Source organism: Neovison vison, chromosome 4 (genome assembly GCF_020171115.1).
Source record: "Neovison vison isolate M4711 chromosome 4, ASM_NN_V1, whole genome shotgun sequence".
NCBI lineage: Eukaryota > Metazoa > Chordata > Mammalia > Carnivora > Mustelidae > Neogale > Neogale vison.
In genome coordinates this window covers 135,931,923-135,944,686 of record NC_058094.1, presented here as the reverse complement: position 1 = coordinate 135,944,686, position 12,764 = coordinate 135,931,923, and positions in this window count along the sequence as shown.

Genomic DNA, 12,764 nt, shown 5'->3' with positions numbered 1-12,764 from the left:
TGTAGGTAAGGGTGTTCTTCTTATTCAAGTGTCCTAGACCTCCATAATGAGGGGGATTGTATAATCTGACTAAAATCTTACCTTTAGGGGCGCCCAGCAGGTTCTGTCTATGGAGTGTGCAATTCTTGATCTTGGGGCTGGGAGTTAAAGCCCCCCATTGGGTGTAGAGAGAACTTAAAAATACAATCTTAAAATAAAACAAAATGCTGGTTTTGTTCAAGAAAGCGATCTTAACTTCTCTCTCTCTTACTCTACCTTCAAAACCACTTTCCCTTTTATGTGCAGCACTAAATAACCCCTCCGTCCTTCCTCACATTGAACACAGAGAGGCTGATTTTTAAAATGTGTGAACATTCCAGGATCACAACACCAATCACATTCTCAGGAGCCAGGACGGCAGACCCCCGGTGTGCAGATTTCCTGAGTGGTTCTGCAGGCCTGCGGGCCAGATGGAAGACGCTAGACATCGCCAGTCCTGTACCATCTTAAAATGCTTGAAATTAGCTGGCTTTGCTTGAATCTAATCTCCTTTGATACACACCTATTAGAACATGAAATATTTTGAAGACAAAGGATATAATAATTTACTTCTGTCTTTGCTAGATCAGGTTGAACAGCTCAATAGGACTTTTTTGGAATCTTATTAAAAAGACTGGTTTGTATTCAATACAAGTAGAGAATTTGACTTTTTCCAAGAGCAACACATAAATTTTTTCATCATATTTCACTCATATTATGCGTGTGGTTATTGCATTACTAAAAAATATCAAAATAATTTATGACTTATAGAAAATCCACGGTGCTGGTCCTTATTTGGAAAAACAGCAGGCTAAGGGTTCATGGATGGAGTGATCTTTCATAGTCATTTTTCTTAAGATATTTTTGGTGTGTTTTATTACAGAAGGGTTGGAAGTAGAAAAACCATACTTGGTCTTTGGGTCTCAGAATATGATTTCCCCTCTCTTTTCAAATTTGGAAGATTTACGCATTGTACCATGTTCAGTTGCTGATTTCAATCACTGAAAGGTGAAGTCGTCCATCTTTTTAAGGAGCCGTTCCAAAGAGCTGATGAGTTAACATCGCTGCTTCTCACCACATTTGCTCTTCCTTGCACAATGGGATTAGCATTTGGAAAAACAGCGGGATAAGGCGTTGGCTGTTTGAGAGAACTGGTGTTTGGCCACAGGGTGTGGAAGCCGTGGCTGGGGAAGGGGCAGCCCCAGTGGAAAGTCAAGAGACCGGATCCATCCCACCAGATAAAGCAGGAAGCTGTGGGGTGGGCCGTCTGTCCTTGGAGAGGACACACCACCATGTTCGGTCCTAGCAGGACCCGTCTGGAATGCATCTCCCCCTTCAGGTGTCCCAGACCCCAGCCCCAACTGCTTCACTGGTCACCACTCTGCTGCCCCTGACTCTGCTAGTCTCCCTCTTTGCTCTCAGCCACGATGATGATCTCAACTCTCAAGGTCACAGTCATCACCCACCTGTCACGTACGCCCCCTGTCTGCGTCCAGCCAAGTCCTGAGGTGTCTTGACCCCTCACGGCCGCCTGGTTAGAGGGACCGTGCACCGTGCCCCAAAGGACCCTCCCTGAGGTGCTGTCACTGACCCATCCTCTGTGTCACTGGTTTCGTTCTATGGGTTTGATTTCCCAGATTCCCCTCGAAACCGTCCATTCTTCTCTGCTCCCCGTCTCTGACCTCATCTTGAGAACAGCCACATAGCTGGTTTCTCTCCCTCTTACCCTGATTAACGACCAGGCAGCCTCTTCAAACCCAAGTCTAATGGAAATGACCCAGAGGTGCTCCATCTCATTTGAGAAAAGCCCAGACTTGCCACAATGATCAAAAAATTTCCTGAACAGGCACGGGCCTCTCTCATCTGGGTGGGAGCTAGCCTCTGATGCTGAATCTGGGGGCCCCCTGCAAATGGGCCGGGGGCCCACCCCCATCTCCAGGCTCTGAGCCTTGTCCCTGGGGGTCAGAACGCACAGTGCTGGGTCTGCCGCTAAAGACAGCCCCAGACTTAAGTTCATGGGCACATTCTCTGCCCATATGGAGCTTTGTCCTGAGATCTCTTGTAAAACCGTGGCGGAATGTACTGCCTACTACAAGGGGCAATAAATCCCCGTGTGAGCTCCGTTCCAGGAAATACTTAGGCTCCACAATTGGAAGCATCTGTTTTGTGTTGTCCAAATTTTAAATCTGCGTAACCTGGGTCTCCTTTGGCTTTCCATGCCTGAAAACTTGGAACCAGATACGTTCCCCCAGAATCATCAACCGCATGGGTCCGCTATCAGAGACCCCAAATCCCGTTGCTTCTGTGAAATGGATTCTTTTCCGTGACCCCTGACAGCATTCTCGAGCTGTCCGCCTGCTCTCCAACAGCCTCCAGGGTCCACCCGCACTCAGCAGAAAGGCTTTTGTCTCTGGGAGACCAGCTCCTGTCTGTACCCACATGTGTTTACAGCCATGCAATTTTCACTTAATGGGAGAAAGATCAATATATCCCTTCCGATCGACCGTCTCCCAGACCTGCTCTGGTTCCATTATTTCTACCTTGTTCAGACTTTCTGGGCAGGATGACTTTGTGCCAGAATCCAGCTTCCCAATGCTCAGAAGGGAGATGGCTTCAAAATTCTGGCTGTGGGTCAGTGGGACGCTGGGGAAGGGATTTTATTTATGCATGGGAGCGTGCGAGAGCGTGTGCGTACACAATTGTGTGTCACTCAGGGAAGAGAGCAAGGATGTTGACCCTGGATTTTGCTTACGGTAAGGGAAGTGATGACAGCATTCAAAGATTCCAATGTATCCAAGTGTTCTAGAAACCTCTGGAGGACAGGAGTTGTGGACTGCGACCCTTTGGGTCTGTGAGTGGAGGAGGACTTACATGAGACTCTCCCTGCTATCTTGGTTTCCAAATACAGACCCCCACAGGCTGGACACAGTGGATTAAACACTGGATTTATGCTTACCCCATCCCCTTCATCCAGGAGACACGAGGAAGGCAGGAGAAATGATCTGGGGGCGAATCGGGGTGCTCAGCATTGGTCTCCCTCCGTGGGGAAGTGAGAGGTACTTCCCCGCCCTCCCAACCTGCCCGCTGAGTGAGGGGTGGTCCAGGAGGGTCTCTCTGCAGAATCTCCTACCTGACTCACCTGGAAACATCTGAAGCTGAGAGTCTGGCTGGATCGCTGGAAATCGGGCTGTTGTAGGCCAATGTCACATTCCGTGGACAGAGGGGTGAAGGCGTGGGTTTCCACAGACTGGATGTGGAGTCAGGGTTGAATCATTCTGACAGGGATCTGGCCCAAAGAGGGCATGTGTTTATGTGCATTCCCACTCTTGGGCTCCAGGATGGTGGCGCTGTTCCCATGCACCCAGAGGCCGGTGTGGCCGTGTGACTTGAATTGTCCATCCTAATGTGGGTAGAAATGATGGCAGTCACTTCCAGGTAGAAGTTGGAAGGGTCAGGGGATGTGACTTGCCTCTCTTTCTCTGTTACGAAGGCTAACGATGAGTCACTCATGTCTGTTTGTTCCATTCGGGACCTGGTGTGCTGATGACACAAAACAGAGCCCCCAGACAGACTGCAAGGGTCAGGGACGCTTGCGGGATGTCCTCCAGATGAGGGTGGTCTTGCTTTCAGACAGCATGGAACTAGGGCACCATCTTCTTCCTGTCCAGACTGGGGTTTCCATGCGCCTTCCCGCTGCCTCATGGTGTCCCGGGGACAGATGGCCATTGACAGGTGGGCACAGTGTCCCTCGGGTGTGCACGGGAAGCACTGCTTGGCTCTGCATGCGTCGCCTTAGGAGCATTGATGGCCAGAGCTGGAGAAGTCCACTGACTGACAACGTGGGGACGGCTGAGCATTGGGTGCCATCCCGTGAAACTCAAGTTTGCACTGTCTCCCCCAGGAGCCACCAGAGAGGGAAGCATCGCTTTCGGCCAAACAGATGTGGTTCGCAGAGGAAGGGAGGGCTCAGGACAACCAAGCATCAGGAGAAAAGCATCTCCACTCTCGGACCTGGCAAGGGCTTCACTGTACCTCCAGGAGGATGGGGCGTCGGGGACCACCCCAGAAGTGCGGCGGCTGAATCAGAGCTTCATAAAGACGCAGCCGTGAGTTCACGGCTCCTCGGGCAATGTCAGCCCGTCCTTTTCAAAGGACATGTTATTGTCTTTATAAAGTCTTGATTAAGTAGCACCTACCTTTTATTGGATTTTTTCTAGGCACGGAGCCGTCTGCTCCGTGTATCCCATGGCTCTACTCTCCCATAAAATATGTTTATGTACATACACAGTCTTCACATCGTGAGGTCACCATCCGTACCTGATGCTTTCAGAAACCGCAGCAGCAAGGGCATGCTGCTCCTTGCTTGTCAAAGGACACAGTGGCTGATGGCAGGGCTTCTGACTGTAGAGTGTGACCCCTGTGCCCCCACTGGGCAGGGACCCCTCCTTGCCTTGGGCTGGTCACGGCTTGCCGTGAGCCGCAGGCTGAAGGGCATTGCAGGGACGGGGTCTGGGCCAGGGGCTCAAGGTGGCGTGGGGCCTGGGAACAACGCAATCAGGGGCTCCCTGCAGATGGGAACAGTGGGACCACCCACCTGTGGGAGACTTCTAGCCACAGACCCCTGGGTTTCCATCTTCAGGGAGATCCTCTTTTTCTCCTAGAAAAATCGAGAAGAGTGGAAATTACCTCCACCACAAGTCAAATGGCTAGGACATATTAAATTTTTTTTTTTTTCTTAAAGATTTTGCGGCTCCTGAGTGGCTCAGTCAGTGAAATGTCTGTTTTTGGCTCAGGGCGTGATCTCAGGTTCTGGGATCGAGGCCCACCTTGGGCTCCCTGCTCAGCAGGAAGCCGGCTTCTCCCTCTGCCTCTGCCCCTTCCCCTGCTTGCACTCTCTGTATCTCTCTGTGTCAAATGAATAAATGAAATCTTTACAAAAAAATTTTTTTAAATAAAAGATTTTATTTAATTAATTTATTTTATTTAGTAAGTAGGGCTCCACCAGGCCCAGCATGGACCCCAATGCAAATCTCAAACTCAAGACCCTGAGATCAAGACCGGAGCTGAGATCCAGCGTCCCACCCTCCACGTGTGAATTATTGCGTTCACGATGGGCGGGCTCTGACGTGAGCTCTGGGCGCTCAGCACAGACCTTTCCGTGCTGGACGCAGAGCATGAGCAAGGCCCCCCCTGGGCTCACCTGCCCATTACTGGAAAGGGACTCAGGCCGTGGGACATCAGTGCGACTGTAGGTTAACCCTTAAGGAAAGGTTGTTTTGTTTTGTTTTCTTTTCAGTCTTATGGGAAAAAAAGAGCATGGATCTAAAAGGCCAAAAATAAACCCGGGATACACTTATCTCTGTAGGAGTAAGAAGGGCACAGAGCAGAAGCGGGGGTGGGGGGCAGCTGTGAATGAGAAGTCAAAGAGAGGGGAGGGAAAGGCCTTGGAAAAGCCGTGTGCAGGCCAGTGAGAGGCCCCCAGGGGGAACTGAGGCGTTCCAGGGCATGCCAGCACCAGCTCGGTCCCCTCAAGGTTAGCAGCAATCTGGCATCAAGTCTTCCAAATAAAACAGGCTTGGAGCTCATGATTTTCCTCTAAGCGTTGCTGGCTGCCGGCAGGAAGCCGGGCGGTGGTTTGAACGTTCCTTCCCAGGCCCGTGCACAGGGGAGAGAGGGCAGGCCAGGCAGGGCTCGAGGATCCCGACCTCCTGGGGCAGGAAAGGAGCAGCTGTGACAGTGACGTCATTGTAAGGCTAATGAAGGAGGCTACGGGATATGGAGAGAAGGCACCATCCCCCAAGTAACATTTCCTAGGTGCGTATGCTTTTTTTTTCTGCGCGTAGAATTCGATTTCTTGATGCGTCATGGACATTACTGGGCCCCGCGACTTGCGATGTCATCTCCAGCTGAGGAGCCAGGAGTCCTAGCCGAGACTGGGGTGGGGCACTCCAGGACAGGAGCTGCTCTCCTGGCTGTCCCCTTCCTGGTTCTGTCCTGTTTCCTGGGGACCACGCCCTTGCCTCTGTTCCCACCTGGCCAGGACGCAGAGAAGCAACCCCAGCCTTAACGCCCCAGTTCTCTGGGTCCGGCCCCAGGAGAGACCATGGAGACAATACTGCACATCCACCGTTGTGACCATCAACCGCCCCAGCCCCCCGAACCCTTCCCCAGTCCCACCAGCCACTGACCATGGCTGCAGATGGACCCGGGCCCCAGGCCCCTGAAGCATAAAGAAGGAAAGCCCAAGTAGCCTCCAAGGGCTGTCGGAGGAGGGGAGCCGTGCGAGGCACATGAGGCCTCTGGGGTGACCAGGCAAAAGACAGCAGTGCCCCATGAAAGCCTCAGGGTGAGAGAGGTGGCCTGGGGGCTCCGGGAGAGCCGGGCTGGGCAAGGGGCGCAGCCGCCTGCAGAGGGGGGCTCGGGGAAGCGGAGCGGGACACAGGCTGCCGACAGCAGGCGAGATTCGGGGCCCGGGCTCCCGGGGGTGTCTGTCCTAATTTGTGCTGGACCCAGAGAGATGAGAGGCCAAGCCATAGGTCCTCACGGACACAGTGGTTCCCCCTCACAGGGTGTGCACCCTGGGACCCCAGTCACACGTTCTTGCTTTCTGCCCCACTCCACACTCGGCCGGACTTGGAGGCTCCGTGTGTTGGCCGAGCTGAAAGGTCTCTTGGGCTTTCTCTGAGGGATGTGTGTCCTCTGTGAAGGGGACAGGGCTGCAAGCCGGGGTGGCGAACCCTGGTTCAGGGCCCAGGTCTGCCGCATGGCTGGGCCTGGGTGCTGACATGGGGGCGAGGGGCTGGAGTCTGGCCCGACGGCCCGGGACAGGGGCGGCTGGAGGCTGGAGAGTGTAGGAGGCCCCACGCCACAACGGCTAGGCCAGAAACTGGGGCAGGCGTGGAGGGGTTTCAAAGTCTCCTCAGGGGGCCGTTTCCGTGCATCAGGGCAGACACCCACTGTGTGGCTCTCGAGGCCGAGGCCGATCCGAAGGCCCCAGCCAGGGTCTGCATCTGAGCTGTCATGCGTTGTGTTGGGGACAAAATGCTGGGACTCCATCCAAGCCGTGGGGAAGTGGGGGTTGGGGGCCAATCGCTCCCTGAAACCCGAGCCAGGTGGTTGCTCGAGGGCCCAGAGGGCTTTCAAACCCAGCTGTGCCTGGCATGGGGCCCAAGGCAGGAGAGGTGGGCAGAGGGTGTTCTGGAAAGAGGCGCAGGACTGGGGAGGGCTGCCCGGGGACACTCACGTGGGTTCCTGGGGGGTGGTGGGGGCCCGTGGGGTGGGGAAGCTCGGGGTGGCAGGAGGGAGCACTGCGTCCATGGACGTCTGAGCCCAAAGTGTCCCTGAGTGTGTGGAACAAGGCCACACGCACCCGTGGACCCATGGACGGTGCGGGCCCCTCCCGAGGAAGGGACGTTTTCACCTTCTTCAAGCCTAATTCAGGGACGACTGGAGGGCGCAACTTTCGGGCTCCAAGGAGGCCAAGAGCAGGCGGTTGGAAGAGAGGGGAAGGGCGAGAGTCAGGAGAAGGCTGTGGTGCAGGGGGTGGGGTGGGGCACACAGGGCTGCGGCCCAATTCACTGCCTGACACCCCCGGCAGGGCAAACTGGGCCCTGTGCCTCAGTTTCCTCAGGGCAAGGGGACCGGTCAGGAACAGAGACTCCCTCCTGGGCCTTGTGAAGGGTTAGCATGCCCCATTGGGGTTGGTGGTTCAGGGCTTGAGGCAGAGGCCCTGGGAAGGGGGGCAGGGGGCGTGCACTTGGCCTGCTGACGGCGGCCCTCAGTGGTCGGGGGTGTCCATCTCCCCAGGGGCGCCCCACAGGGGAGGTTTACTGCACAAGTCCCGAGTTGTAGCCCCTGCTCGCTTTTGTTTCAGGAAAACATGGGCCATGTAGACAGCCAGACGCCAACTCTGAGTCACTTCCTGACTTCATCTGGGGCAATGGTGCCTTTCCAGGGGCCGCTCCTCTGACACAGACGAGCCAAACACCAACGCTGTCCTTCATTCCCCCTGGATTTGCATCCATATAAAATACAAGTAATTACATTTCACAGTAAGTTCAAGACAATCAAAATGTACCTTATGAAACATGGGCAGCTGTGAACGGCCTTACGATGGCGGGCGAGCCCCACAGGCGGTCCCCCCGCTTCCCCCGCGGAAGCAGGGCCTCAGCAGCGGTGGCACAGGGTCAAAGATGGCCAGGAGGGGCAGGCTGTGGACCCCAAGTCCCACCCAGCGCCCTGGAAGCAGCCAGGAGCCTCCGCGCGAGGCCTGACTTCAATTATGTTCATAAACCTCAGAGCCGTTAAACCACAATGCTGCCCCATCTTGGCTAAATTAACATCTTCAAAGTCAATCCTTTAAAATAAACATAAAAAGATCATCTTTAAATAGCACGAGACTCAGACGTTTGAGGTGGAGAACCCCAAAATAGATGATGTGCACAGCCATAGGATCGCAAAAGCACCCTTTCTCTTTAAAGAGTTTCCACTTCTGTTTTGGTGGAGAACCCTAATAATTCTGAAAAATACAAAAAAGAAAAAAAGGGTTTTCCCTTTACCCCTCTATAGTTATGGCAAAAAATCTATTGCAGATGGAGTAATTTAATTTGTTAAGATTTCTCTAATGCTGGTGACATTTAAGGTGGAACAGTCACCCACATGGATAACTGGTCAGGTGCAGCGTGGCGAGGTGCGGCCCAAACCTGGAATTCATCCTGTCCTCCTTGGCCCATGGATCTAAATTCCAATAATTTCTCTTCAGGGAGTATCTCCAGAGAGGGAAGGGTTTAGAAGTTGTAGAATGCTCATGGTGGTTATTTTGTGCTAGAGGAAGAAAGAGACGCGTTTGCAGCCGAGGTTGGCCAACGAGGTCCCTCAGACAGTTTCAGTAAATGAAATTGTCCTGAACTGTGGCCACCGTCAATCTTTCTGTGCCCACTATGGTCCCGCGGGCCCGCCGTCAAGAACGGAGCTGGGACCACTGTTGTCCGGCCTCTTTGGCAAGGCTGAGTCTTCAAAACCCTGTGTTATGATGTCACGGTCTTTGCTTCCTCATTTGCCTTCCTGATGTCCTGAAGATCTTACGTTTAATCTAGAGTGTTTTATATGTTGCTTCTTCTTATCAATGAATACTTTTTTTTTAAGATTTTATTTTTAGGGTGGGAGGTTGGGGTACCAGGTGGTGGGTATTATAGAGGGCACGGCTTGCATGGAGCACTGGGTGTGGTGAAAAAATAATGAATACTGTTTTTCTGAAAATAAATAAATTGAAAAAAAAAAGATTTTATTTTTAAAAGACGTTTTAAAGATCTATTTTTGATTTGAGAGAAAGAGGGTGGGAAACGTGGGGGAGGGGCAGAGGGAGAGAGTCTCAAGCTGACTCCCCGCTGAGCAGGGAACCTGACATGGGGCGGGACCCCAGGACCCTGAGATATGACCTGAGCTGAAATCAAGAGTTAGGGGCTTGGGGCACCTGGTGGCTCAGTCTTTGGGTGTCTGCGTTTGGCTCAGGTTGTGATCCCAGGATCCTGGGATCCAGCCCCGTATCGTGCTCCTTGCTCAAGCGGGAAGCCTGCTTCTCCCTCTCCCACTCCCCCTGCTTGTGTTTTCTCTCTCACTATGCCTCTCTCTGTCAAATAAATAAATAAAATCTAAAAAAAAAAAAAAGAGTTAGGTGCTTAACCGACTGAACCACCAGGCACCCCTTTTATTTTTCAGTCTCTAAACCCAGTGTGGTGGGGCTCGAACTCACGACCCTGAGATCAGGAGTCGTGTGCTGTACCGATGGAGCCAGCTAGGCATCCCATGAGCAGAACACTTAAAAAAAAAAAAAAAATGACGTTCTCTTGCTGATGATGGTTGAAAACTGGAAAAGCTTTTGATCCATTAACCTTTACCTGCTTCTCTGACATGTTTGCTGGGGCCCACCACGTTCTCTGGACAGGAAGCCAGTGTTTGGTTCCCTGCCTTCAATGTCTGGCTTCCTCTGATCTCATGGTCCGCATCCGCCATGACTTCTAGGACAGTGTGAGGCGTGGGCAGCGGACACGCACATCAGCCCATGCGCTCTGGATGCTCACGCTCCTTCCTCAGAAGTCGGAGCCTTACACTAGCCCGAAAAGCCCCCATGATGTGAGTTTCTGCATCCGAAGAAATGCTGCAGATTGGCCCATCTTCTGGGAAGACAGGTGCACGCCGGGAACAGCGGACAGGGCGGCCCCGTGGGCAGGAGTACTCGTCCGGCTTGGAGCCAGGCACAGCTCCCTTCTCTCCCTGGCTACCCGGTGTGGGCTGTCCTTCCAGGTGCCTCATGCCGGGGCTGGAAAGCCCGCGTGTCCCAGACGAACCAAACAGAACACATGTTGATTCTACCGAAACAGGAGGGAGACTCCCGGAGTGTGGGAGATGGTGAAACGGGGGGGTGGGGTGGGGTGGGGACAGAGGCAGCTTCTGTGCCACCGCTATGGGCTCCATGACACGGGGAGGGCTTGTGAGTCTCAGTTTTCCCAGCTGTGAAATGGGCGACAAAGGCGGACGTGCAGAGTTGTGGTGAGGAGGAGAGCTCCCTAGCCCTGCGTGGAGCGGATAGCGGATGATCCCCACACGAGAGCCTAAGAGCAGAGGCTCTTTTTCAGCATTTGGGGCCGTGTCCACTGGGTGCTTAAGCATGACAGCTCTGGGGGCACAGGGGTTGGTGTGGGGGAGGCCACTTACCTGGTTTCCTCCTAGCCTTGCAAATGCTCGTTGGGATGGAGAGAGCAGACGCAGGGCCACGTGTTGGTCCCCGGAAACCCTCTTGCTACTGAGTCACTTGTCCTCTGCATTCACGTTAGAAGACTGCCACATGGCCTGAGCCCCAGTGGGCACGTGACGACTGTCCCAGGAGCCCCAGTCACCGAGCACGACTTTCCCTAAGCCCCACGGTAGCTATCTCAAGGCAAGAAGGGGCTGCGTGGGGCAGGTTCCAGGTCCTTGTGCGTGTCTGAAGCGTTTTATGTTTGTTTTTTTTAAAGGTTTTATTTGCTTATTTGAGAGAAAGAGAGACAGAGAGAGCACAAGCAGGGGGAAGGGTAGAGGAAGAGGGGGAAGCAGGCTTCCCGCTGAGCATCCTGACGCGGGACTCGATCCCAGGACCCCGGGATCATGACCTGAGCCGAAGACAGACGCTTCACCGACTGAGCCCCCAGGTGTTTGATGGTGTATTTGCCTGAGAAACTGCTGACATCTCGGATCGCCGTCGTCTGGACCCACCCTCTACACGCGGCCAGGCGAGGACCCACCCTCTGTGTCTCAGTCCGACTGTTGCAGCCTGGGGCTCAGAGCCTCTGATGCTACAGGGATTAATGTCCCCCAGGTCAACCCTGCTGGAGCCGGAATGTACCCTCTGGGCTTCCCGGGTCTGAGACAAGTGGGCAGAGCTCGCCTGGGTGAGACGCAAGCACCAGGACGCGTGACGAGGGGGCCTCGCGGGGCACCTGCTCCCCACGTGGATCTGGACCAGCCCCCGGGGAGGAGGGGGAGCATGCGAAGGAGAAAAAGGAGGGGAGCACAGGCGGAGGGAGGGAGGGGAGGGACGAGGGAGTAGGGGGGCAGCAGGAGCAGCGGAGAAAGGTGGGGAGGAGAGAAGGAGGTGCAGAAGTGGCGCCAGCCCGCCCTCTGTCAGTGCCCCCCCTCAGTCCCCAACTTCTGCCCATCGGGCCAGGGCCCCTGGAGACCCTCAGACCCTCAGGGCCCCCCCCTCCAGCCCATAGGCTGTTCTCCGACTCTTGCGGCGGCTCCCAAGGCCTCGTGGGCAGCCCTTGAACTCGCGGTGAACTTTGCACGCCAGCCCTGCTCCCTGTCCCCCCCCCCCGCCCGGCCTTGGTGGATAATCACATGACTGGAATGAAAAGGATCGTGCGGATGGCGGTGGGAGGCCAGCCAGACTCCCAGACTCGCCGGGGAAGGAGGGCTGTCACGTTCAGGGGACGGCTCTGTGTACTCAGTGTTAATAAATCAAAATAATTAAATACGGGTCCAAGCGATCGGGAATTCTTTTCTCCCGCCCCGCGCTGCGTTTATGGGGGGATGAAGAGCGCGGCTGCCCAGCCCAGCCTCGTTATCCACACGGAGCGCCGGGGCTGGCGTGGGGCTGGGGGTGCAGCCTCCGTTCTGGGCGTCCCCCGGGAGCCGGCCCCCACCTGGACCGAGAGCTCTCACTGCCTCCTCTCCCCACTCGATGGTCATGGTGGCCAGGACGGGGCTTCGGAGAGCCGGCGGCCGACCCCCCCATTAGGCAGGGTGCTGGCCTCTCTGCCTGCCACCTTGCCGGAGCCTCCCAGCCTCTCTTGGGAAGTCAGGGCCCCGGGTCGCCGAGCCGCCCCTGCACCGTGACCCTGGGCCTCACCAGCAGGCGTGTCTGGCGGGCAGGGCAACACTCTGCTGCTATAACAGCTGAACTCGATCTCTCTTACACACGAGACCGCATGGGCCCCACCCGAGAACCCCGGCCTGTATCTCTGTGTGTCTGGGGGAAGGTGCTCAGCCCTCCCCACACTCTCCTCACTACCACCCAGCTCACTGGGACGCGTGAAGACAGCGAGTCTGCGGCCTGAGTGTCCGTGTGCAGCCCTGGGTCCTGCTCATGACCCCGTCCTGTCCCAGGCCTGGCGCACGGGAGGTGCTCAGCCCCAACCGGGGTGAGGAGTGGACAGAGAGGGGAGTAGTGAGGCCTGGCGTGGGGTAGGGCCGAGCGAGAGGCAGCCCGC